Genomic DNA, 26,566 nt, shown 5'->3' with positions numbered 1-26,566 from the left:
TATTCCCAGGAGGTAGGTGCTATTGTTATCCTGGTTTAAGGGTGAGAAGAGGAACGGAAGGCTCAGGGGGACAAAGCGACCTGCCCAAGTTCAGACAGCTAGGAGGAGACTTGGCCACCTTCACAGTCTGAGGCCAGCTCCAAAGTTTTCCATTTCATTTATCCTCCAAGTGGACAGATGATTTGATATTCGCCCTGAACTAGACGAGTCTGTACCGTGTGGTTCCTTCAGTGAACTCACAGATCCATACAATAAGGAATTCTTCAGGCTGGAAAAGAAGGTAGGATAATACTGATGCCCTCCCCCAAATCTCCAATTTTCCAAATTTTTGTCACCGGTAGGACTTCTCTTTCTGCTCCGACCTCCAATTGTTATGAGAACAGACACGCTAAAACCGAAGCAGAGATGGGTCAAGATAGCAATTAGTCAAATATTTCATTATGCACTGAAATAGGAGTTCTAATAAATACAGGGACAGCAGGGACCATGCCCTACACTGAGGAGGTGGCTGGAGGAAGCTTACATATCAACAGCCACATCACTTCTTCTGTAACAAAATTATCCTAAAACAAAAACAAACAAACAAACAAACAAACTATCCTCAAACCTTGTGGCTTAAAACAGCAACGATTATTTTTGTCCACAAAGCTGCAATTTGGGCAGAATCGGGACTAGACAGCGAGTCTGTGGCCCACAGAGCATCACACAGGGCAGTTTGGCTGGGACTGGCTGATCTACTTTCTTTTTTTTTTTTTTTAATATTTTATTTATTTATTTGACAGGCAGAGATCACAAGTAGGCAGAGAGGCAGGCAGAGGGAGAGGAGGAAGCAGGCTCCCCGCAGAGCAGAGAGCCCGATGTGGGGCTCAATCCCAGGACCCTGAGATCATGACCCAAGCTGAAGGCAGAGGCTTTAACCCCCTGAGCCACCCAGGCACCCCTGGCTGATCTACTTTCTTAAAGATATAATTGTCAAACCATCAGATTCACTATTTTAAACGATACAACTCTCCAACTCAGTGATTTTAAGTAGATCCACAAAGTTGTGCCATTATCCTCACGATCTAATTCAGGGACATTTTCATTCTCTTAAAAAGAAATCCTGCACCCATTAAAAGTCACTCCTCCTGCTTCCCTCTTTCCAGCCCCCAGCAACCACTAACTTTAGTTTCTGTCCCTATAGCTATTAACATTCTGGGTCTTTCATATAAATAGAAACATACTATGTGTCCTCTTATGTCTGGCTTCTGTCACTTGATGACAAGATTCTGCAGGATCCACTTTTTTTTTTTTTTTTTTAGATTTTATTTATTTATTTGACAGACAGAGATCGTAAGTAGGCAGAGAGGCAGAGAGAGAGAGGAGGAAGCAGGCTCCCCGCTGAGCAGAGAGCCCGATGCGGGGCTCGATCCCAGGACCCTGGGATCATGACCTGAGCCGAAGGCAGCTGCTTAACCACTGAGCCACCCAGGCGCCCCAGGATCCACTTTTTTTTTAAGGACTTTATTTACTTATTTGATAGAGAGAGAGGGAACACAATCAGGGGGAGTGGGAGAGGGAGAAGCAGGCTTCCCACTGGGCAGGGGGGCCAATGCGGGGCTCAATTCCAGGACCCTACAATCATGACACAACCGAAGGCAGATGCTTAACAACTGAGCCACCCAGGTGCCCCATGGAGGAACCACTTTTAAGATGGCTCCTCACATGGCTGGATGGCAAGTCAATGCTGGTTATCAGCGGTCTGTCCCCCAGGGATATGGACCACGAATCCAAGCTCCTCTCCATGGGGGCCCTGCCATGGCTACCTGAGCTTCCGTATGGCATGGTGGCTGGGCTCCAAGAGAGATAGCAGAAGCTTTTCACCTTTTATGAAAGTCGCACAATGCCACTCCTCCCCGAGTCACACAGTGGCACCGTGATGGGAATTTCAGGCTCAGCTGGATTCAAGGGGACACAGACCCACATCTCAATGGGCAGAGTGTCAAAGTCAGCTTGTTAACAGTAGCACGGATTATGGGAGCTACGGTTCTACATATAGAACAGCCACGGCTCCTCTAGGGAAGTGATGTCCGAACTGAGAGCCAGAGGATAAGTAGGTGTCCGCCAGGCACAGTGGACAAAAAGAGCATTCCAGGAACGTGGAACAGCGCGTGGAAGGTTCCTGAGGTCAAACAATGAGCACGTTTGAGAAAGGGAAAGCAGGGTCAAGTGACAGGATCAGGGCGACAGAGAGGCACAAAGTGAATTTGAAAGGGCCAATTGCATAGAGCTCTGTCGGTCCTGTGCTTTACGCATCTGTTGCTTCTTGGGGCACCTGGGTGGCCCAGTCGGTTAAGCAATCGACTCTTGATTTCAGTTCAGGTCCTGATCTCAGGGTTGTGAGATGGGGCTCCGTGCTGGGCAGGGAGCCTGCCTAAGATTCTCTCTCCCTCTGCCCCCCTCTCTCTTAAACAAAACAAAACCCCCCCAAATCCCCTAAACACCTGGGTGCCTGGGTGGCTCAGTGGGTTAAGCCGCTGCCTTCAGCTCAGGTCATGATCCCAGTGTCCTGGGATCGAGCCCCGCATCGGGCTCTCTGCTCAGCGGGGAGCCTGCTTCCCCTTCTCTCTCTGCCTAACTCTCTGCCTACTTGTGATCTCTCTCTGTCAAATAAATAAATAAAATCTTTAAAAAAAAAAAAATCCCCTAAACACCTGTTGTCTCCCCTTATCGTCCATCTTCCAAGGACAGCATCCTAAAGTTCCACGGGAGAACTGTTAACGGCCTGCTCCCCATTACTTTCAGTGGGGCTGTAGGAGTGGGCATAAAACCCAGTTCCAGGGACTCCTGGGTGGCTCAGTGAGTTAAAGCCCCTGCCATTGGCTCAGATCATGATCCCAGAGTCCTGGGATCGAGCCCCGCATCGGGCTCTCTGCTCAGCGGGGAGCCTGCTTCCTCCTCTCTCTCTGCCTGCCTCTCTGCCTACTTGTGATCTCTCTCTGTCAAATAAATAAATAAAATCTTTAAAAAAAAAAAAAAAAGACCCAGTTCTAGCCACTTAGGACACTCTATGCACACCCACCTCAGTGACTGGCTCAGGATGGACATGTGACCCCAGCAGGGCCACTGAGATTCAAACCCAGGACATCAGCTGGAGCTGATTGGATAAGGAATGAAGTCTTTCTTTGGGGCTTACTAGGGAAGAATATAGCTGGAGGGGCTGGATGTCATCTCTAACTAGGAGTGAGTAGAACGCGGCGGACACGGTCACCGACAAAGAGAAAAGCAGAACGAAGAAATAGGAACTCTTGAGCTCCTGGACCATGGTTGAAGCCAAATTTACCAGTGGACACTTTATTTTGTTTTTAGGGTTTTATTTATTTATTTATGGGGTGGGGGGGGGGCATACGAGCAGGGGGAGGCGCAGAGGGACAACCAGATTCCCTGCTGAGTGAGATGTCCAAGCAGGGAAGCAGGGCTCCATCCCAGGACCCTGAGTTCATGACCCGAGCAGAAGTCAGACATTTAACCAACTGAGCCACCCAGGTGCCCCTGATTTTATTTTCATAATCTCTACATCCAAGGTGGGGCTCAGACTCACAACCCTGAGATCAGGAGTCTCATTCTCATCCAACAGATCCAGCCAGGCCCTCTACCACTGGACAATTCAGATACATGAGTCAAAAGATTTTGGTTTAGGGTGATGGATTAGGCTGTTTTATGCAAATCAATTATCTCTATTGGTAAGAAAAATTAGTGTGAAACACAGCTAGACGTACAGATTCTTAGCAGGGTTAAACCCTGACTTGTGCCTGGGTCCCTGCCCCTCTTTCTTAATAATTTCATGGATTTCTCTAGGCTGCTGCTGCTCCTGATTGTGGCCATAATAAGCACTGGGTAACTTTTTGAAAAAAAAAAAAATCTCCTTATTTGAGAAGACTCAACCACATCCCAAGAAGAGCCCAGAAAACTGCCATCTCCAACTACCTACTCGGTGGGAAGAATTTATCCAGGGCACAGTGCAAAACTGCACGCCAGTGATGCCCTCATACCCTCCCCCATAGAGGGACACCCATTTTTTAAAAGGGATGGCGAGGGGACCCACACGGTTTCAAGGATCCCATTCAAGTACCAGAATGGTCAGAGGAGAAAACAACTAGATGTCCCAGAGGTCCAGAAATTGCTCAGAAACACTTAGCAAAATTCTCCTCAGATCCCATTTGAGCTGGGTCTCATTTCTATTCATTTCTTAACTGACTGAGGTAAAATTCACGTAACATAAATATCACCATTTTAAGGGATACAAGCCAATGGCTTTTCACACCATGACCACGTTGTTGTAATCACCACCACTATCTACTTCAGAGCATTTATGTCACCCCAAGGGGACACTCCATCCCCACGAAGCAGTCACACCCACCTCCCTGCTTCCCCGCTCCCGGTCTTGCCAACCACTAAACTACTCTAAGTCTCTTGGATTCACTTGTTCTGGTTATTTCATATAAACAGATGCATCTAATCTGTGGACTTTTAAGCTTGGGTTCTTTTACTTAGCTTGTTTTTAAGATTTGCCCATCATGTCGTGTGTATCAGTAGTACCTCGATGCCTTTCTTGGCTGAGAACTATTCCATTGTTTGACTAGAGGAGACGTTATTTAACCAGTGAATGGTTGATGGACACTTAGGTAGTTTCTCCTTTCAGGCCGTTATGACTAAAGAGGCTGGGAACGTTTGTGTACAAGTTAATATTTGAACACTTGTTTTCTATTCCATTCTGTATGCCTAGGCATGGAAGGGCTGGGTCAGGGTGTTTTTTTTGTTGTTGTTGTTGTTTTTTTCTGTCTGTTTACCTTTTTGAGGAACTGTTAGACTCTTTTTCCACAGAGAATGCACTATTTTACATTCCTTTCAGCAGTGCATAAGCGTTCCAGTTTCTCCATATCCTCACCAAAAATTATTTCTTTTTTTTTTCCTGTAGTCATCCTAGTGTCCATAAGTGACATCCCAATCATGGTTTTATGTGCACTTTCCCAATAACTAATGGTGTTGAGCCTTTGTCATCTGCTTTTTGGCCATTTGAGTATGTTCTTTCTTTTTAAGATTTTATTTATTTATTTGAGAGAGAGAGTACTAGCTGGAGGGAGGGAAAGAGGAAGAGGGAGAAGCAGACTCCCCGCTGAGCAGGGAGCCCCCCGATGTGGGGCTCGATCCCAGGACCCCAGGACTGCGACCTGAACTGAAGGTAGACGTTAACAGACTGAGATACCCAAGCGCCCCCATTTAAGTATATTCTTTGAAGAAATGTCTTTTAGAAACCTCGGCCCATTCTACACTGTAGTTATTTGGTTTTTTTGTTCTTGAGTTGTAAACGTTTTTGGGTTTTGTTTTGTTTTGTTTTGTTTGGCATATTCTGGATACCAGAGACTTATCAAATGTATGATTTGCAAATATTTTCTCCTATCCTGTGGGTTGCCTTTTTACTCTCCTGATAGTGTGCATAAATGTTTTCAATTTTGATAAACTGGAAATTAGTATTTATTATTTTTATCATTAATCTACTTTTGTTGTTGCTGCTGCTTGTGTTTTTGGTGTCACATTTAAAAAACCATTGTTATAGGGGCGCTTGGGTGGCTCAGTGGGTTAAGCCTCTGCCTTCAGCTCAGGTCATGATCTTGGGGTCCTGGGATCGAGCCCCACATCAGGCTCTCTGCTCAGCAGGGAGCCTGCCTCCTCCTCTCTTCTCTGCCTGCCTCTCTGCCTACTTGTGATCTCAGTCTGTCAAATAAATAAATCTTTAAAAAAGAAAGAAAGAAAGAAAGAAAGAAAGAAAGAAAGAAAGAAAGAAACCATTGTCATATCCAAGATCATGAAGATTTGCTTCTAGGTTTTCTTTTAAGTGTTTTACAGTTTCAACTCTTATATATAGGTTGTTGCTGCGTTCTGAGCTAATTTTAAACAATGTGAGTTTGTGAGTTCAAGGTCTGACTTCCGTCTTTTGCATGTGGATATCCAGTCATTCCATGACCATTTGTTGAAGAGATTATTTTTTTCCCTAATGAATTGTCTTGGCACTCTTGTCAAAGTCCATTAACAATGGATATATGGGCTTATTTCCAGAATCTCAGCTCCAGCCCATTCATTTATGTGTCTGTGTCTAGTCTTAGGCCAGTATCAAAGTGTTAACTGTTCCGGTATTGTAGCTTAGTAGTTAAGTTTGAAATCGTAAACTGTGAGTCTTCCAACTTTGTTCTTTCCCAAGATCATTGGGCTTTTCAGGGTCCCTTAGAATACAATACAAATTTTAGATTTGACTTTTTCATATTTGCGAAAAAGGCCAATGGGATTTTTTTAAAAAGCTTATTTATTTCAGAGAGAAGAGAGCAGGGTTGGGAGGTGGGGAAGGGCAGAGGCAGAGGCAGAGAAAGTCTGAAGCAGACTCTGCGGGTGAGTGTGGAGCCTGACAGTGGACTCAATCCCACAACCCCAAGATCATGACCTGAGCCAAAACCAAGAGTTGAAGTCATAACCATCCAGGCATCCCTCATAAAATACCTTTTCAATGGCAGTCATCTCCTGATCTGTCAGACTCACCATACCCAAACAATTATAAAGCCTATATTGTAAAATATTCAAGCACAGTATAGAATAGGATTAGCAAAAGCAGGCATTTTTGAAAAGACTTTATTTATTTATTTGACAGACAGAGATCACAAGTAGGCAGAGAGGCAGGCAGAGAAAGAGAGAGAGGAGGAAACCGGCTCCCTGCTGAGCAGAGAGCCTGATGTGGGGCTCGATCCCAGGACCCTGAGATCATGACCTGAGCCGAAGGCAGAGGCCTAACCCACTGAGCCACCCAGGCGCCCCCAAAGTAGGCATTTTTGTCTAATCCTCTGTCTTAAAGGGGGAAGCTTTAAGTCTTCCATTACTGCTTATAGGGAGGGCTTTTCTTGTATAGCCCTTACCTTGTTGATATATTTTCCTTCCAGTCCTGGTTGTGAAATATTTTGATCATGAAATGGTGTTGGATTTTACCAATTTTTTTTTTCTGCCTCATTTGGGATGTTCATGTGGTTTTTCTCCCACTCCATTCTATGCCCATGGTGTTTTTGAGTGGCATGTTGTATATAAGTCTGTTGGATCTAATTGCTTTATGGTGTTCAAGTTGCCTCTTTCCTTGTTGATTTTTTATCTAGTAGTTCTACCCGTTGTTGAAAGTAGGGTGTCATAGCCCCCAACTATTATTGTTGAACTATTTGTCCTTCAACTCTGGTAGTTCTTATTTCATGTTTATAGGGCTCTGCTTCAGGCTCATATAGATTAATCATTATAACTTCTTAATGGACTTCCCCTTTGTCATTAGGTAATGTCCTTCTTTAACTCTTGACTCCTATAACAGTTCCTCTTTTTTAAAGATTTATTTATGTATTTTTTAAGCAGGGAGGGGAGAGAGAGAGCAAGAACCTGAAGCAGATTCTGTCATGCTGAGCACAGAGCCAGACTCGGAGACTTGATCCCAGGACCCTGAAATCATGACCTGAGCTGAGACCAAGAGTCTGATGCTCAACTGACTGAGCCACCCAGGCGCCCCAGTCTCTTGTAACAGTTTCTTTTTTTCTTTTAAATATTTTATTTATTTATTTGACAGAGAGAGAGAGAGCACAAGTTGACAGAGAGGCAGGCAGAGAGAGAGAGGGAAGCAGGCTCCCTGCTGAGCAAAGAGACCGACGTGGGACTTGATCACACGCAAGACCCTGAGATCATGACTTGAACCCAAGGCGGCGGCTTAACCCACTGAGCCACCCAGGCACCCTCTTGTAACAGTTTCTTATTTAAAGTTTATTTTTTTGCTATCAGTACAGTCATTCCAGCTCTCTGGACCACTATTTGCCTGGAATGCCTTTTTTCTATCCTTTGTCCTTCAGACTGTTTCTGCCTCTGGATCTCTAGTGAGCGTAATAATTGGTACACATTATTTGATTATCCTGTCAACCTGCCCTTTAATTGGAGAGCTTAATCAATTTACACTGAATGTGATTGCTGATAAGTAAAGGCTTACTTCTGCTGTTTTGCTATTTGTTTTCTCAGTGTCATATGTTTTTGTTCCTTAATTCCCCCATTACTGCCTACTTTGTTGTTGTTAGATAGGTATTTTCTGGTGTACTCTTTTGATTCCCTTATCTCTTGTACTATATATGTTCCAGTTACTATATTAGTGGTTGCCCCAGGAATTACAATTAACAATTTATAATGAGCTGGTTAGAATTCATACCAACTTAGCGTCAGTAATAGACAAAAATTTTACTCCTACACAGACCTCAGTTTCCTCACCTGGACATTGAGGGTCGGATCAAAGGAAGAGATACATCCAAAACTTGGGGGACATGGTGATCAATCAGTGGCAGTTGATCATCGGGGTTATTATTATTGGTTGTGGTGCCACAAATGGGTAATTTATTAATCTATCTTTGCCTCTGCTTCCGCACTCAGAGAACTGGGATATTAATAAGCTTACTTACAGGATTGTTGGGAGGATCAGATGTAGTAGAAAGTGTTTTGAATGCTGCCAGGCACATCTAAATGCACAGTGAATGTTAGTTTTTACTATTATTTATTCTTTTCTTTGCCGCTATGTTTTGGACAAAAGGAACTACTTAGAACAGCTTGAATAGGCTCCATTGTCAGCAGCTACCATGCGTTTTTCTTCACTATGCCTTCTGCCTAGGATACCATCCCCCATCTCCCTGTGTCAAAACCCCAACTGTGTCTTCTCTGGTCCCACCAAGGGTGTCGTTGGTGCCGGTGAAGCCTTTCCTCATCCCTGCACTGGGACTTTATTGATCAGTCCTGGGATACTTATTTCTGGTGTTGCGGAAAGATTCTGTTTGTCTCTTCTCCCCTTGAAGGAGCCCCTTTCTCGACTTCAGGTGACATATAAACCAGAGCAGACACTGTTAGATACCCATTACCCTAAAGGGACCAGAGCCATTTTTAGAAGGAACTAGAGAAGGCCTGGTTGGAGTCAGGGGAAGCAAGCAATTGATCCCTTTGGTACCTCCCATCTGTCTGTTGCCAAGACACGGAGTAAATGTATTGATAGGGACCAACCCCTGTGGTTTAAGGACCTGCTGATTAATGACCTCCTGTCCAGGGAGAGGCTTTACCACACCAGTGGCTTCATCATTGCCTAATGGAGGAGGCCCTGTGGGCCTTTATCAAGGACAAAGGGAGCTGAGGAGCCTCCCCAAGCAGTTAAACTGATGGAAACACAATGGACCGATTGCTGCAAAGGAAGGCAGGCAAACAGGACGCCCAGGCAGGACCTTCCCCCCCACAGTGAGATGTTTCCATTCCTTTCTGGGAAGCAGATAAAACAGTCAGCAGAGCCCAAGTCCTCCCACTCTTGGTTTGCAAACTGAAATGCTTTTAGACATCTTCCTGAGATAAGAGCTCTGTGAGCTCTTCTTAATTTCAGGACTAAAAAGAACAATAGTCCTCCTAAGGCCGGGCCCTTCCTAGGTGTTATCTCAGCAAATTTCCCCTCAGGGTTGGAGCTTCGACCCTTGATCACACAGGTTGAGAGTTCAAACCTCAGGTTGGGCAAGGAGTCTGCAAAACAAAAACTTGAAAAAAAATTTTTTTTAGAAAGAATGACAGGAAGGGACAAGTGTCCTACTGAGCTTCAGATCTTTCTCAGGTGTCACCTCAGTGAGTCCCACCCCAGCCATCCTACTTAAACTTGCATCCCACGTTCCCAAGTTCCCAATGCACCCCCCACTGGGCTGCATGATTTAACATGCTTGTTAATTGTCTAACACACCCCCTCCCAGGGAGATATCTTTAAGGGTGGGGGAATCTTCGTCACTCACAATGTATCAATCCTATATCCTCTGATTAATCTGTTCCCTGATGGACACATAGGTTGTTGCCAATCTTTTTTTTTTTTTTTTAAGATTTTATTTATTTATTTGACAGAGAGAGATCATAAGTAGGCAGAGGCAGGCAGAGGGAGGAAGGGAAGCAGGCCCCCTGCTGAGCAGAGAGCCCGACTCGGGACTCGATCCCAGGACCCTGAGATCATGACCTGAGCCGAAGGCAGCGGCTTAACCCGCTGAGCCACCCAGGTGCCCAGTTGTTGCCAATCTTTTGCAGTATGGGGGGAACCCTTGGGTGAATGTCTTTGCTCACCTGTGTGCTGCTATCGTAGGACGGATTCCTCCCTACAGAACTGCTACATCAAAGGCACAGTCTCAATATTAACAGACACTGTCAACAGCTCTTCCAAAGAGTCTATCCCCTTTAGGCTCCCAGCCATGGTATATGAGAGAACTCAATAAGGATTTGTGAGACTGGGGTACAACCAGGGAGGGTCTCCCTTCCCCTATCCTGATGAACGGCTCATATTTACAACTGTAAACTCTCCTCGTCCAAGGGACACGAAAGTTCATCTCTTTCTCATCCAAATCCCCTTCCCGAGGCAGCAAACTTCTACAACAGAGTCTGGTTTTGAATTCTTTTCTTGTCAGCGGCTGGGGTCTTCTGTCTTCAGGAGAAATGATCACGGTCAGGGATCCTGTGAGTCCCACGAAGTCCGTTATCTCACTGGATCAAAATCTACTTTCCGGCAACCTCACTCTGTTTGTGCTAGCTCAGGAACGATTCAAAACAGGGCTTATCTCTTACCATGTGACAGACCTTGGGATTTTGGAGACTACAAGAAATCTCTACCAACTCTTCTCCGCCCAGCATAAACCTCCCCAGCTCCAGCTGACCTGGAGATCTTTTGGCTTGATGGCTACGCAGGTTCCTCCAGGCCTAAGTTCAAGTCCCTGTTGCCACATTTTCCAGCCTGATCTTGGCCAAGGCACTTCTAAGACTTGAATTTCCTCCCTTGGATGATTTCCCTTGGATGATTTGTGTAACGGTAGTACCCACCTGGTAGGGTGAGTTGCTGCATTCCTCCATAAAAAAAAAATCTAAAACTATATTTTATTATTGCATTATTATAAAGGCACATATAATAAAGGCAGGGTTGTTGTTTTCTTCTGATTGGAAAAGAATTAAAGTATTTTTCATGGGGCCCAAAAAGTAAGTATCATGGTCTTAGGTACTGTGCCTTCTGTACATGGGCTCTGGTCGCTGGTGAAGAAGAGAAAACAGGTGGTGTATGTAAGGTGCTTAGCAGTCACAGGACCTGGCTCTTTGCAACTTAATAAATAATCAAAAATTTAAGAAGGCTGTTCAGAGAACAGAGTGTAACAGTGGGGAACGCCTCTCCAGGGATCCCTTTATCAGAACTTCTTGGGATTTGCATACTCAGCTTCTTCTGAATGCAAGGAGCGCAGCCACTGGTCCCCTGTATATTTGCCTTGGCTGCAAGATTTTTTCAGAAAGATACATAATCTATGGCATTTGATTTGAGAAGAGAGGTATCTTAGTTCACCCAAGCTGCCATAATAAAATACCACAGACTGGGTGGCTTATAAGCAATAAAAATTTATTTTTCACAGTTCTGGAGCCTGAGAAGTCCAAGGTCAAGGTGCCAGCATGGCTGAGCGAGGGCCCTTTCCATGGTCCATAACCAGTGCTTTCTCTCTGTGTCCCTGCAGGGCAGAAGGGCACAAAGGAACTCTCTGCGGGTCACCTTTGTAAGGATATCAATCTCATTTATAGGAGTCCCCTCTCATGACCTAATGACTTCCCAAAGGCCCTACGTACTAATGTGGTCACATTGGGTGTGAATTTCAACATATGTATTTGGAAGGTATCACAAACATTCAGACCACACCAAGAGGAAATATAGATTTATGGATATGTGTATGAAGAATTCAGGAAGGATAGACAAGAGACTAATAATAGCAGTTACCCCTTGGAGGGTCAGGGGTATGTAAATGCGCACAGGACTGGGAGAAAGACTTCCTACTATGTACCTCTTTAGATTTTTGATTTTCAACCAATGATGCTATCATACTGATTTTAAAATCTTCATAATTTATTTTGAAAAATATATTCATATGGTAAAAAAAAAATTGACAGTGCAAAAGAGTGAAAAGCAAGGCTCCTTCCTAAGGAGTACCTAATAAAAAGATCTGATGGGGCCCTTGGGTGGCTCAATGGGTTAAGCCTCTGCCTTTGGCTCAGGTCATGATATCAGGGTCCTGGGATCAAGCCCCACACTGGGCTCCCTGCTCAGCAGGGAATCTTCTTCTTCCTCTTTCTCTGTCTGCCTCTCTGCCTACTTGTGATCTCTCTCTCTCTCTCTCTCTCTCTGTCAAATAAATAAATAAATAAGTCTTTAGGGGAAAAAAAAACCAAGTAAACAAAAAAACCCCCACAAATAGTAAGAAATCCATAGGGCCAGTACTGTAGAAAGAGGTCCTCAGCTTCATCTGTAATCGGGGAGATGCAAATTAAAACCACAACGGGATGCCGCTACACAGGCTATATATATTATCTGCTGCTTCTCTATGCATGTTATATTTTACCATGAACATGTGTTAGAAAAATGTATACATGCCCAATGTGGGAACAACAACAAAAAAAAGCAAACAAACAAATGCTTGCAATCTATCTCTGGCCCTCTCAGCCCCTCCCTCCAAACATCCTATGATTTCTAGTGGTAGGTAAGGCCTTTCTGAGATGTCCTAAGTGTGCAGTACCATTGATGAATATATGGCCGCCTTTCCTCGGCTGATTAGTACATCGATTAGGGTTGGATCAGGGAAGTAGAATCAGGGTAGAATCAGCGTGAGTTGGATGTGTTATTGAGATTAAACCTTACACAGTTATGGCAGTTGGTGAAGAATTCAGTGGACAGCGACTACCTCTCTATTGGATAGAGGACTTCGAGTTGCCGTAGCGTCCGCAGCGTCCGCAGTTGGGGGGACACAGGGCTAAACATGGAGCTGGGGAGAAGGAAGACAAGCCAAAACCCACATCCGTTTTTATTGCTGTCTTTTTTTTTATTATTATTATTACAGCTGTTCTAGAATGTAGAATGTGGTATCTGGTTGTGGTTTGCTGAAATAGTTTAAGAAAAGTTACAGAGGTCATGAATTCACTTTAAATACTCTAGTATGGGGGCACCTGGGTGGCTCAGTCGGTTAGGTGTCCGACTCTTAATCTTGGCTTAGGTCTTGATCTCAGGGTCATGAGTTCAAGCTTACTTAAAAAAGTAAAAGCAGGGCGCCTGGGTGGCTCAGTGGATTAAAGCCTCTGCCTTCCGGTCAGGTCATGATCCCAAGGTCCTGGGATCGAGTCCCACATAGGGCTCTCTGCTCAGCAGGGAGCCTGCTTCTCCATCTCTCTCTGCCTGCCTCTCTGCCTACTTGTGATCTCTGTCTATCAAATAAACAAATAAAATCTTTAAAAAAAAAGTAAAAGCAAAAAATAAAAGATGCCCTGTTCTTGTCTTAGGAATGATATATCATCTGTTATCTCTCCACAGTATTTACAGTAGCTTTTGGGGGACTCTGTGACCCTCATTGTTATTGTTTCTCCAAATCCCTTTTTGCTCATTGTTTTGGACTTGTCATTCATAATAAAAGTTTTTCTCGGGCATCTGGAGTCTTGGGCTGCCTGTTCATGTTTTAGAATGAGGAGCTAAAAGCTTCTGGAAGTTCTACCGTGAAGAGAGATTTTTGGCCTAGCAGGCTTCATTGTAGGGAGATGTGAGGGTTGCCCACCTATCCTGGAGAGCTCCAAATGTTAGTATCTTAGACCTTCTTCTTGAGCTATTTAGTTTCCTGGAGAAGAATTCTGCAGTGAAATCAGTTGTCACCGATTTCACGTACCAAGTATTTTTAGTCTCCTTCCTTTCACCTATACCTGATCCGTTGAGGTTGGCTTGGACCATGTGGATAGTTCGAACCAAAGGCCAAGTGATTTTGACAAGGGTGCCAAGATCATTCACTGGGGAAAAGAAGAGACTTTTCAATGAATGGTTCTGGGACAACCAGATGTACACATGAAAAAGAATGAAGCTGGACCCTTACCTCACACCATAAATAAAAATTAATTTTTAAAAATTTATTTATTTATTTGACAGAGAGATCACAAGTAGGCAGAGAGGCAGGCAGAGAGAGAGGAGGAAGCAGGCTCCCTGCTGAGCAGAAAGTCCGATGAGGGCTCGATCCCAGGACCTCGGGATCATGACCTGAGCCGAAGGCAGAGGCCACCCAGGCGCCCCAACAAAAATTAATTTGAAATTGATCAGTGACCTAAATACAAGAGCTACAACTATAATGCTCTTAGAAGAAAACATTGAGGCGAATCCTTAGGATGTTGGATTTGCTAACGGTTTCTTTAAAAAAAAAAAAAAAAGACTTGTTTATTTATTATAGAAAGAGAGAGAAAAGGAGCATGTGTGCAGAGAGGAAGAATATCAAGCAATTCCTCGCTGAGCGTTGTGCCCAATGCTGTGCTCGATCTCATGACCCTAAGATCGTGACCTGAGCTGAAACCAAGAGGCAGCTGCTCCACTGACTGAGCCACCCATGTACCCCACCAATGGGTTCTTAGCATACCAAAACCACAAGCAACAAAAGAAAAATAGTCAAATTAGACTTTAATAAATAAAAACGCCTGTGCATCAGAAGATATTATCTAAACAGTGAAAAGACAACCAACAGAATGGGAGAAAATATTTTGCAAATCATGTATCTGATAAAGGCCTAGTATCCAGAACACAAAAAGAACACTTAACCACTCAACAACAAGGAAGCAAACAACCCTACGAAAGCATGAACAAGAGACTTGAACAGACATTGTTCCAAAGCAGATATGCAAATAGTCAACAAGTACAAAACATCATTAGTCATCGGGGAAGTGAAATACACCTACGAGGATAGCTACGATGAAAACAAATAACCAAACAGAGAACTGCAAGTGTTGCTGAGATTGGAACTCTCATACATTGCTGGTGGGAATGTAAAATGGTGCAACCCATGTGGAAAACACTCCTTCCCCAAAAAGTTAAAACGTGAAGCCACCATATGACCCAACAATTCCACTCCTAGGTAGATATTGAAAATAATAAAAATAGGTACTCAGGGTGCCTGGGTGGCTCAGTCGTTTAAGCGTCTGCCTTCGGCTCAGGTCATGATCCCGGGGTCCTGGGATGGAGCCCTGTTTCCAGAACTCTGCTCAGTGGGGAGTCTGGTTCTCCCTCTCCCTATGCCCCTCCCCCCTGCTCATGCACGCTCTCTCTCTCTCAAATAAATTTTTAAAATCTTAAAAAAAACACATAGCCCCTTGATTTATGTGTGTTTCTTTTTAAAGAAACCATGTTGAATATATATTAATATAATATAATAAAATACTATATTATATATATATACATATACCTATATATAAACATTGAACTCACAGCCCACCACATTATAACCCATGCTTAAACAAAGCTTATCTAAAACGTGTGCTTTCCTAGCACTCATTCCTCAAGTACTATGCTTTGGACCATTTTAAAAGTGAAATCACGGAGCACCTGGGTGGCTCAGATGTTAAGCATCTGCCTTCAGCTCAGGTCATGATTCCAGGGTCCTGGGATTGAGCCCCACGTCAGGCTCCCTGCTCAGAAGGAAGCCTGCTTCTCCCTCTGCTTGTGTTCCCTCTCTCATTCTCTCTCTCTCTGTCTGCCAAATAAATAAATAAAATCTTTAAAAAAAAAAAGTGAAATCACCAACAAAAATGCAAAATACATGGCACCCAACATACCGCAAAAAGGATACTTGTTGAGAGTCCGAGAGCTGAAACAAGAGGAGTGTTGCCTTGTTTGACCTTGGCTGGGAACAGGCTAAGCAGCTCAAATTTTTTGCTACTCTGTGCATTTCCACGAATAATCCTGAAAGCAGCCACAAGTCTCAACTGGGAGATTACAAGTAAATTTTAGAGAGTAGGCAAATTCAGAAATACGGAATCCTCAAATAGTAAGAATTCCCATACATGAAATATCTGGACGAGGTCACTCCATAGGGACATAATGCAGACGGATGTCTGCTAGAGGCATGGGGAGAGGGGTCTGAGGAGCAATTGTTTATGGGCACAGGTTTCTTCCTGGGGTGATCATAATGTTTAAACTGAATGGAGGTTATAGACCACTGTAAAGGTACTAAATAGAACCGAATTGTTCATTTATTGAAAAGATTTTTAGGGATGCCTGGGTGGCTCATCGGGTTGAGCCTCTGCCTTCAGCTCAGGTCATGATCCCAGGGTCCTGGGATGGAGCCCCGCATCGGGCTCTCTGCTCAGCAGGGAGCCTGCTTCTCCCTCTTTCTCTGTCTGCCTCTCTGCTTACTTGTGATCTCTCTCTCTCTGTCAAATAAATAAAATCTTTAAAAAAAGATTTTTAAATTTTGGGGTGCCTGGGTGGCTCAGTCATTAAGCATCTGCCTTTGGCCCAGGGCCCTGGGACTGAGCCCTGCCTCCAGTTTCCTTCTCTGCAGAAAGTCTACTTCTGCTTCTACCACTCTCCCTGCTTATGTTCCCTCTCTCTCTCTCTCTCTCTCTGTCAAATAAATAAATACAATCTTAAAAAAATTTTTTTTAAATTTTAAGTAATCTCTGCATCCCATGTGGGACTCGAACTCACACCCCTGAGATCAAGAGTCACACGCTCTTTCAACGGAGCCAGCCAGATGCCCCAAGAATTATTCATTTTCAAATGGAATTTTATACTATGTGAATTTCATCTAAAAAAAAATGCTCCAAGCTGGAGGATTTAATGACCAAAGTGGGACCCTCTGAACCTCTCTTTTCCATCATCCACCTTTGAGATCGTGACTTTTCCAACAGACTAAGTGAACACAGCCCATGAGGACACAAAGCTTGAACAAAGAATAGACCTTAGTGGTTTTGAACTACTGAGATGCGGGTGTTTGGGGTCACTCCAGCATGACTGAGTTCATCGTGACTTTTCAGAGGTTTTAGCCTAACCATCATTATTTTGGGAGTCTCCACCTGTGACCCGTTTCTCAGACTCCCCCGGCCTCGATGGTGGGGATTAGCTTTGTTCTTGTTGGCCTCCATCTCCGTGTTCTGCTAAGTCACTTATCCCTGGCTTTCCATCCGCCAAAATTTTGTCCACTTTCCTCATCCGATGTCGTTTCCTCTCCTGCTCTCCTTGTCCTCGTCAATTTAAACCTTTCTGATTCCTCGATGGTCATTTCAGAGAGGTTATACGAGGGAGCAGAGATAAAACGTGTTCAGTCGGCCATGAGTCACTGGGGTCATGAGTGTTTTTCTGCTAATCAGCTGATCAGGAGTAGACGGGCATCAGCATTTCTGGTGACCATGTAGGACCCCTTTAGAAGGAGAGATCCCCCCAGCCCAGAGGATATTTGGCAATGTTTGGAGACATTTTTGGTTCTCACAAAGAGAAGTGAGGTGGGCTGCTATGGGCATTTAGTTGAGTCGAGGACAGGGATCCTGACAAAAATCCTGCAATGCTCAGGACAGTCCCCCACGACAGAGACTTATCTGGACCAAATGTCGGTAGGGTGGAGGTTGCGAAACTCTGGTCTAAAGGACTTCTATTGTCTGGGGGATAAATTCAGACTGTAGAGCACAGTCTACATGTCCCCCGCCTAACTATTCTATACTCCCTCTGGGTTACCATACTCCAGCCACAGGCATCTTCTTTTTGTTCCTGGAATGCACTGGACTTGTTCCTGCCACAGGGCCTTTGCACTTGCTATTTCCTAAGCTCTCTTCCCTGGATTTTCTGTTTCCTGACACCATTGTCATTCAGGTCTCAGCTCAGATGTCACTACCCTTGTGAGACTTACCTTGACCAACCCATCTGCCCCCTCTCCCCTCAACACCCACCTCTCCCCCCACCCAAGGAACTTTCTGTTACTTTTATAGCTGACCCTTGAACAACAGGGGTTTGAACTGTGCAGGTCCATTTATATGTGGACTTCTTTCTTTAAATGCAGTACGGTACTGTAGATGTATTTTCTGTTCCTTATGATTTTCTTAATAACATTTTCTTTTCTCTAGCTTACGTTGCTGTAAGAATACAGTATATAATACATATAACATACATAATCTATGTTAATCGACTGTTCATGTTATTGGTAAAGCTTCTGGTCGATAGTAGGTTTGGGGTGCCTGGGTGGCTCAGTTGGTTAAGTGACTGCCTTCAGTTCAGGTCATGATCCTGGAGTCCTCGGATCAAGTCCCAGGATCAAGTCCCACGTTGGGCTTCCTGCTCAGCAGCAGGGAGTCTGCTTCTCCCTCTGACCCTCTCCCCTCTTATGCTCTCTCTTTCAAGTAAATAAATAAAATCTTAAAAAAAAATAGTAGGTTCTTAGTAGTTCCGTTTCAAGGGAATCGAAAGTCATTCCCCGAGTTTGAACTCTGTGGGGTGGGGGAGGGGTTGGCACCCCTAATTCCTGTTTTTTTTCAAGGGTCACCTGTCTTGTCTTTCCCAAAGTATCAGTTCCTGAGACTGGGTTGTTTTCTTCTTCGTTTTTATTTGTTACTTACGAGATGTTAGCTCCATGAAAGCAGGGACCCTGCCAGTCTTGATTTTGAGTTTTTTGCCTGGTGGACACGGTACTGCTCAGTAGACGGACAGAGGTCTTGCTTAGCGATCTTCAAGTATTTTCCTGGTGTTTCTCCTGAAAGAACTTCTAAGTACTAAGTGTCCCTTGCGCATTTTTAAGTTGACATCTAGACTTTATCATAAGTTTATTTTTTTTGAGATAATTTATTTATTTGAGAGAGAGAGAGCACGCACTAGCAAGGGGAGAAGCAGACAGAGGGAGATCTCCACTGAGCAAGGACCCAGACTTGGTCCTCGATCCCAGGAACCTGGGATGGTAACCTGAGATGAAGCAGATGCTTAACCAACTGCACGCCCCCTCCCAACCCCGGTGTTCTTTAAATAGTTGCAGCCTCATTTCTCAATTATTATATTCATATTTTAGACTCTAATTTCTGCTTCACACTCTTGAACATACCTGCCATCATTCATTTAAAAAAAAAATTCCATGAGCAGAAGCTGCTGGTGTGAAACCACCTGCCTCGCCGAGCCAGGGTCATCCTAACACTGCATGGCCAGTTGTTGGGCCGTGTCTCCTCTGAGCCATTTGCAAACAAAGCTGCAAAGACCACAGAACCCTTTAGGGCTCTGGGCCCTAGGGAGGAAGGATTTCATTCTACAGGTTCCTGCTTTCACAGGATTATTCCTAGATTTGTGCGACATCATGACATTGGCAGCAAGGCCATCTCCGGGGAGCAACTGGAGGGCGGGAATTTCACCCTGAAGCACCCAGGTCCTGGCATCGGGTCCCCAGCAAATACTGGATCCCACAACAAGCACCTTTCCCGTTTTTCTTCCGTGCTGCCAAGCCTGGGTGGGTGGTTGGATGGCAAATTTGTGGTCGCTGGCAAGGTGACAGAAGACTGGAATATTCTGGGAGCCAAGGACCCCTCTGGGTCCAGACATGGCAAGAGCCCCCAAGAAGATCGCTGTGGCTGACTGGGTTCCTTTCCCTTACTCCCCTCCAAGTCCAGCTGGAACGCAGAGTGGAGTTTATGATTATGAAATAAAGTATGATTATGTTTATGATTATGAAATAAAAACTAAACAACCTCCTCCCAAATCCATGAGCAGAATCTCACAACATCATGAAAACAAATGGAAAATGTCATAGGGAAAAAAAAAATACAAGAACAGGCTCTTAACAGTTTGAAATTTCATTTCCCTCTTTTTTTTCCTCCTTGAACTCATAGTTTCATTCATCTTCCCCCACAGAGATCCATCTTAAGGTAATATACTAGAAAGTCTTTTTTAAATGAATCACCCCATCATTTGTCTCTGCCGCAAAGATGCTTATGTGTAGTGACATTTATTTATTTATTTATTTATTTATTTATTTATTTATTTATTTTTAAAGACCTGCTTCCCCAGGGGTGTGATTTTGAAAGCTGTCCTGTGTTCTTAAGGCTGTAAGTGTTAAAATTTTTCTCTGGGGCAGCCTGGGTGGTTCAGTGGGGTAAAGCCTCTGCCTTTGGCCAGCATCCCAGCATCAGACTCTCTGCTCAGCAGGGAGCCTGCTTCCCTTCCTCTCTTCTGGCCTCTCTGCCTACCTGTGATCTCTGTCTGTCCAATAAATAAATAAAATCTTTAAAAAATTTTTTCTCTGAATTATCACTACAATTATTATTTGAATATATTGATCAAAACAATATAACCATACTGCGTCATGATCAGTAATTGTTATATATTAAAATGTTTTATTCTTTTGTTTTATTCTTTTTTAAAAAAAGTTTTAAATTCCAGTTGGCTAACATACAGTGTAATATTAGTTTCAGATGTACAACATACAAAATGTTTCATTCTAAATAAGTCTTTTAATGAGATGAATGGGGCTGGTTATTTTTACGTGTATTTGTTTTCAGGTTCAGCTACCCATGACTGGAATGCGACGGAGTTTAGGATAAAATAACTGCTGGTCCCATGTTTTGTTTTTATAGAAGTAAATACTGAGAAATGTTTTTCACATAAACAGGAGACTGGAATGGGCATTTTGTCATTGCTAAGTGACTCAAGTTCACACTGTTTGAACCCCTATGTATTTTGCCACATACCACATTATAATTCACTTTCAGAAATTATTTGTAGGGGGCGCCTGGGTGGCTCAGTCGGTTGAGTGTCCGACTCCTGGTGTTGGTTCAGGTCATGATCTCAGCGTTGTGAGATCAAGCCCCACGTCTGGGTCCATGCTCAGTGCAGGCTCTGCTCAAGATCTCTCCCTTTCCCCTTACCCCCTCCCTGTTTGAGCTCTCTCTCTAAAATGAATAAATAAAATCTGAAAAAAAAAATCGCTCAACAAACCATGCTTCCCCATGGGGATTGAAAGCAAACAGGAAGCCATCCGAATTGCGAAAGGATGTGTCATAGGGTCCTTGGGATCATTCTATTTCCTAGTCACACACTATGATCTCACGCGATACCTCTGGCTTCCAGGCTTTTACTACCAAGTTCTCTCTAAGTTCTGAAATGAGTAAGAAGTATTGCCTTACTTTTGCGAGGTGGAGGAAGCACAGTTGTAAAGGAGGGAACACCTTGAACCTCAGGCACTTTCTCAGGGATACTGGTTTTAGAAGAGAGAGCACACAGAAGCAGAGACCCAAACAGAGTCCTTGTTCCTCCTCCCCCGAGAGATCATTTACATACCATAAAACAGACCCACTTAAATTAGCCACTGTGATGAAATCTGGCAGATGTATATGCATGTATCATCATCACATTCAAGACACAAGAAAGGAAATCTCCATCATTCCAGAAAGTTCTCTCATGCTCCTTTGCAGTCAATTCCTCCTTTCCTAGGTTCCAGGCAGTTCGTGGTCTGTTTTTTTTTTTTGTTGACCATGTACAGCAGGTGGCCCTGCTTGGCTGATTCCTTTCGCCCAGCAGAATGATTCCTAGAGGGATCGAAGATGTACTTCCCTTTCCTTGCTGAGCTGTTATCCCTGGATGGATATGTTGCACATTGTCTCTCACCTGTTGATGGAGATTTGGCTTGTTTCCTGTTTGGGGGCTATTATGAATAATGTTCATCCAAGTACAAGTCTTTGTGTGGACATCCATTTCTATTTCTCTTGCTCGACTATCTACGGGGGGGGGGGCAGGGTGCTAAGTCTACGTGGAAGACAGGTCCTCCTAAAACTGTGCTTGCCATGGGGCACCTGGGTGGCTCAGTGGGTTAAAGCCTCTGCCTTCGGCTCAGGTCATGATCCCAGAGTCCTGGGATTGAGCCCTGCCTGGGGCTCTCTGCTCAGTGAGGAGCCTGCTTCCCCCTCTCTCTCTGCCTGCCTCTCTGCCTACTTGTGATCTCTGTCAAATAAATAAATAAATAAAATCTTAAAAAATAAAATAAAATAAAATAAAACTGTCCTTGCCAGCACCTATCTCAGAAAGCATGTTTACTGACCTGGATCCAATGAAGTTTTCAGATCTAAAGTTCACAGAATAAGGGCGCCTGGGTGGCTCAGTCAGTTGAACATCTAACTCTTGATTTTGGCTCAGGTCATGATCTCAGGGTTGTGAGATCGAGCCCCACGTTGGACTCTCGACAGAGAATATGTTTGGGATTCTCTCTCTCCCTCTGCCCCCTCCAAGCCCCACACCCGCTTGTGTGCGCATGCTCTAAGTAAACAAATAAAACAATGAAAAAAATATATGAGAAAGAGGAACACATCAGACCACTCCAAGGAAGAAACCAAAGGAGACATTTGGAACCCGTGGCATTCGGTATAATTGGCTTGTTCTCTTCAGCAACACAGTATTATTAAAAAAAAAAAAAAAAAGTGGGGACTAGGTGGAAATAGGTGGAAATAAAGGAACAAACGAACAGAATGCAGTGAATGATCCTTAATAGCGAGCAAACAAAAATTAAATGGAGAGGACAAACTCAGCTTGGCCATTCTTCCAGCTGCAATAAGAGACCCAACAAAACTAATTGCAAAGGTAACAAGAGGCAATTTTTTAAAAGAGATTTTATTTATTTGATAGAGAGAGAGAAAGAAAGGGGTGGGGAGTGGGAGAGGGAGAACCAGGCTTCCCACTAAGCAGGGAGCCCAATGCAGGGCTCGATCCCAGAACGCTGAGATCATGATCTGAGCTGAAGGCAAACGCTTAACAACTGAGCCACCCAGGCGCCCCAAGAGGCACTATTTCTCCCGAGGATACTCGGCACCTCTAAGGTGCCAGTGACCACCTTCTTTGAGCAAACGTTCCTTTCTTATTTGCTGAGAAATTTTTGTCTTTAACACTGGGGACAGTTTGCAGTTTGAAATTCCATTAGTACCAAGGAAGTGCCTTTCTCTCCTGGAAGATCTGTCACCTGGTCACCGAGAAGCTGCCTCCGTTTCCAACACTGGTCACCCCGAGAAGCTGCCTCCGTTTCCAACACTGGTACGGAGCCTCGCATAAGGGCTTTCTGAACACAACAGTTCACAGTCACTCCACTCTGTAGTGTCAGGCAAACAGGACCCGGGCCCACTTTGCAGTCAAGGCTGATATCAGCCCCATTATTCATAGACCAGTTTTGCTTTGATCTTATCACACCCCATTTCCACAGTCCCTCTGGCGGCCAAGCCCACCCCCAATTTATTCTCCACCCAGCAGCCAGGGTGACCTGTTAAAACCCAATTCAAGTCACACTGTTCCTCCGCTCAGTTCCCTCCCATGACTTCCCACCTCACTCCAAGAAGATGTCAAGTCCTGCTCCCCCTCTTTGGCGGGAGAGGCCCTCCCTGATCTGGCCTCATTTCCTGTTCCCTCCCGCCTTCCACTCCAATCCTGCTGGGTTCTCTCCTGTTCCCCAAAGTTGGCTATCTCTGTTGGAACTACTCAGCTCTGAGATGGAGGGCTGAAGCAGCCATAAAAAAGGCATAAAGCAGGGGCGCCAGGGTGGTTCAGTGGGTTAAAGCCTCTGCCTTCGGCGGGGGTCATGATCCCAGGGTTCTAAGATCAAGCCCCGCCTCAGGCTCTCTGCTTGGCAGGAAGCCTGCTTCCCTTTCTCTCTACCTACTCGTGATGTCTGTCAAATAAATAAATAAAATCTTAAAAAAAAAAAAAAAAGAAAGAAAAGAAAAAAAGGCACAAAGCAGGGATACCTTAGTGGCTCAGTGAGTTAAGCTGCCTTTGGCTTGGATCATGATCCCAGGTTTCTGAGATCGAGTCCTGAATCGGGCTCCTTGCTCTGCAGGGAGCCTGCTTCTCCTTCTGCCTGCAGCTCATTCTCTCTCTCTCCGACAAATAAATAAATAACATCTTTTTAAAATTGCATAAGGCAGCATTCATAAAGCAATGTATAGGACTGTATTCCAGTAAGACTTTATTTATAAAAAAACAAAGGGCTGGTAGTAATTTGCCAGCTCCTGCCTGGGACACTAAATGATGCTAGGCAAATATTTGTTGAGTGAGTTCCTGAAGGGAACCAAGGTCATGTCCTTATCCTAGGAGGAGAGAAGAGCCAATTAAACATTTTCAGGGAGTGTTAAATACTACGAAGAACATAAACCAGGTGAGGAGCTGGGGGGCGGGGGCTACTCAGGGTAAGGTTTTTTTTTTTTTTTAATTTAAGATTTTATTTATTTATTTGGTGGAGAGAGTGCACAGAAGCAGGGGCAGAGAACTGAAACTCCACATTATGAAACACCAACTAGGCACCTCTTCCTTCCCTCCCTACAGCCCCCGGGAACCACCACTCGCCTCTCTGTCCCCATGAACTTGACCACCACGGGAACCTCGCGGAATTGAACTCTCTCCCTATCTGCCCGTCGTGGCCGGCCTTCTCTCGCTTGGCAGAGTGTCTTCAAGACTTGGAGTTTGTAGCACGCCTTGAAATTTCTTTCCTTTTTAAGGCTGAATAATTTTCCGTTGCGTGTATTCTAGTACATTTTCTTTATCATCTCTCTGCGGATGCCCGGGTGACCTCCATCTCCTGGCTCTTGTGAAGAATGCCGCTAGGAACGTGGGTTTGCAAATATCTGTTGGCGTCCCTGCTTTTGGATCTCGCGGGTGTCTACTGAGAATGCCTGCATCATAGCTGGTCAGGTTTTGTGCTGAGCACAGTGGGAGGCTGGGGCAGGCTTTAGGTGTGTGTGGGGGGGTAGCATTCTTGCTAGGACACCTCTGGCTTGCTTTCAGGACCCCCCTCTCTCTGGCTGCTGTGTAGAGAGCGCTGATTGCAGTGGGGAGGGACAGGCACAGGACACCAGAAAGGAGGCCGGTGTGGCAGTTGACGTCAGGGATGGCAGGAGCTAGTGCCTTTCAGCACTGTGGCTGGGGAGGCCTCTACAAAGCACATAAATAATTAGATGACTGCCAGCAGTGATAAGTAAACGCGAACAGGATGCTAGGATTCAGGGAGAAATCAAAAGGATCTCCCTGGCCTTCCTGTCTGCTGGGTCTGCTGGATTCACTCCATCACGGGCTACCAAGGCTGGATTTTCATCCAGTTCTTTTGTTGATTGCCAGTTCTTTTGTTGATTGCCAGTTCTTTTGTTGATTGCCACGGGTTTGGCCCCTGGCCCAGAGCCGCTGTGTCTGAGGTATTTCTCACTGTATGGACCCGAAGATGGGGTGGGGGGAAGGGGACAGAGAGAAGAAGGGAGGGACTTTGGTTCTGGGTGGGGGGAGCACTGGCAGTTCAAGGGCAGGGCTGGGCGTCGCTGGGCCACATCCCACCAATGGGACCCTGCATGTTCCTTCTTGCGCCGTAACCCTCAGTTTCTGTTCCAGGAAAACGGTACACTATTTATTTTCTGGTTTCAATGTTTATGTAAGGTGTAGCTCTTAATTATAGAAGTGCAAGCTCCTTGAATGTCCACCTCAATGAATTTTATTTTATTTCTTTAAGATTTTATTTATTTGAGAAGGAGAAAGAGCACAAGCAGGGGAGAGGGGCCGAGGGAGAGGCAGACTCCCAGCAGAGCAGGGAGCAGGCACCCCGCCCCCGCAGCTCAAGAAGTTTCTTTCTTTCTTTCTTTCTTTTTTTTGGAAAGAGAGAAACTCCAGCAGACTCCCAGCTGAGCATGGATCGGAGGTGGGGCTTGATCTCATGACCCTGAGATGATAACTTGAGCCAAAACCACAAGTCTGATGCTTAACCCTCTGAGCCACCCAGGCACCCCTGATTCTCCCCCCCCCCACCACCTTTTTTTAGAGAGAAAGCACAAAGAGCGAGAGTGGCAGGGGAAAAGGGAGAAGCAGACTCCCCGCTGAGCAGGGAGCCCGACTCGGGGGCTCGGTCTCAGGACCCGGAGATCATAACCTGAGCCGAAGGCAGATGCTTAACCGACTGAGCCACCCAGGTACCCCGATTCTATTTTTAAAAATGTTTTGGCTGTGTGGTGATCTACTGTGTGCATATGCCACAATTCATTCATCTTTTTGACTACCAATGGGCCATGCCTATTCTAGCTTTTAGCTATACGAATAGAACTTAACGGGCATATCTCATAGACGTGTTTCGATGCCCATCGGCACTCCCGTCTCCCCCAGGAAGGAGAGAAGTTGCTGTATGACCTTGCAGCCCTGTGTTCAGCTTGGGCACAAAGTACCTAGCAGTTTTCCAAAGTAGTTGAATCCATTTATGCTCCCACTAACGGAGTAGGAGTGTTTTCCTACTTCTCCATCGTGGTGGAAACTTGGTATTTTCAATTTAGTCCCTCCGGTAGGTTGTCATAGCTGGGGTTTTGTTTGCATTTCCCTGGTGACTAATGATGCTAAGAATGTTTTCATATGTTTGCTGCATCAATATTTGTGGAAAGAATGAATGAACAAAATGTGTGGATGACAATGGAAAGGCATATAGCCCTGTCTTGCCCTGCTGAAAGCCTACAGGTGGCTCCCCATGGCTTTTTTTTTTTTTTTTTTAAAGATTTTATTTATTTATTTTCCCCATGGCTTTTAAGGCCAAACTGAAACCCCTCCCTCGGCCAACAAGATCTTGCAAGTTCTGGTCCCTTCTGATGCCTCTTGCCCCGATGGGTCCTTTTTGCTTCTGCCTCTGGATTTCTGCCACCCAGATCGTCTTCCAATTCTTCTGAGGACCTGCTCTGTCCTGTTTCT

The 26,566-nt window shown here is 44.8% G+C and overlaps 1 protein-coding gene across 1 annotated transcript in view; it reads left to right on the top strand.

Moving 5' to 3' along the window:
• The window catches only part of ABCC1 (ATP binding cassette subfamily C member 1 (ABCC1 blood group)), a 318,947-nt gene that overhangs the window by 162,606 nt on the left and 129,775 nt on the right, over positions 1 to 26,566 (top strand). The window lies entirely within an intron of this gene.

The sequence above is a fragment of the Mustela nivalis genome (genome assembly GCF_964662115.1).
Source record: "Mustela nivalis genome assembly, chromosome: 19".
Classification (NCBI taxonomy): Eukaryota; Metazoa; Chordata; class Mammalia; order Carnivora; family Mustelidae; genus Mustela; species Mustela nivalis.
Note: the sequence above shows the minus strand (reverse complement) of the source record. Positions and strands in the feature narration are given on the sequence as shown.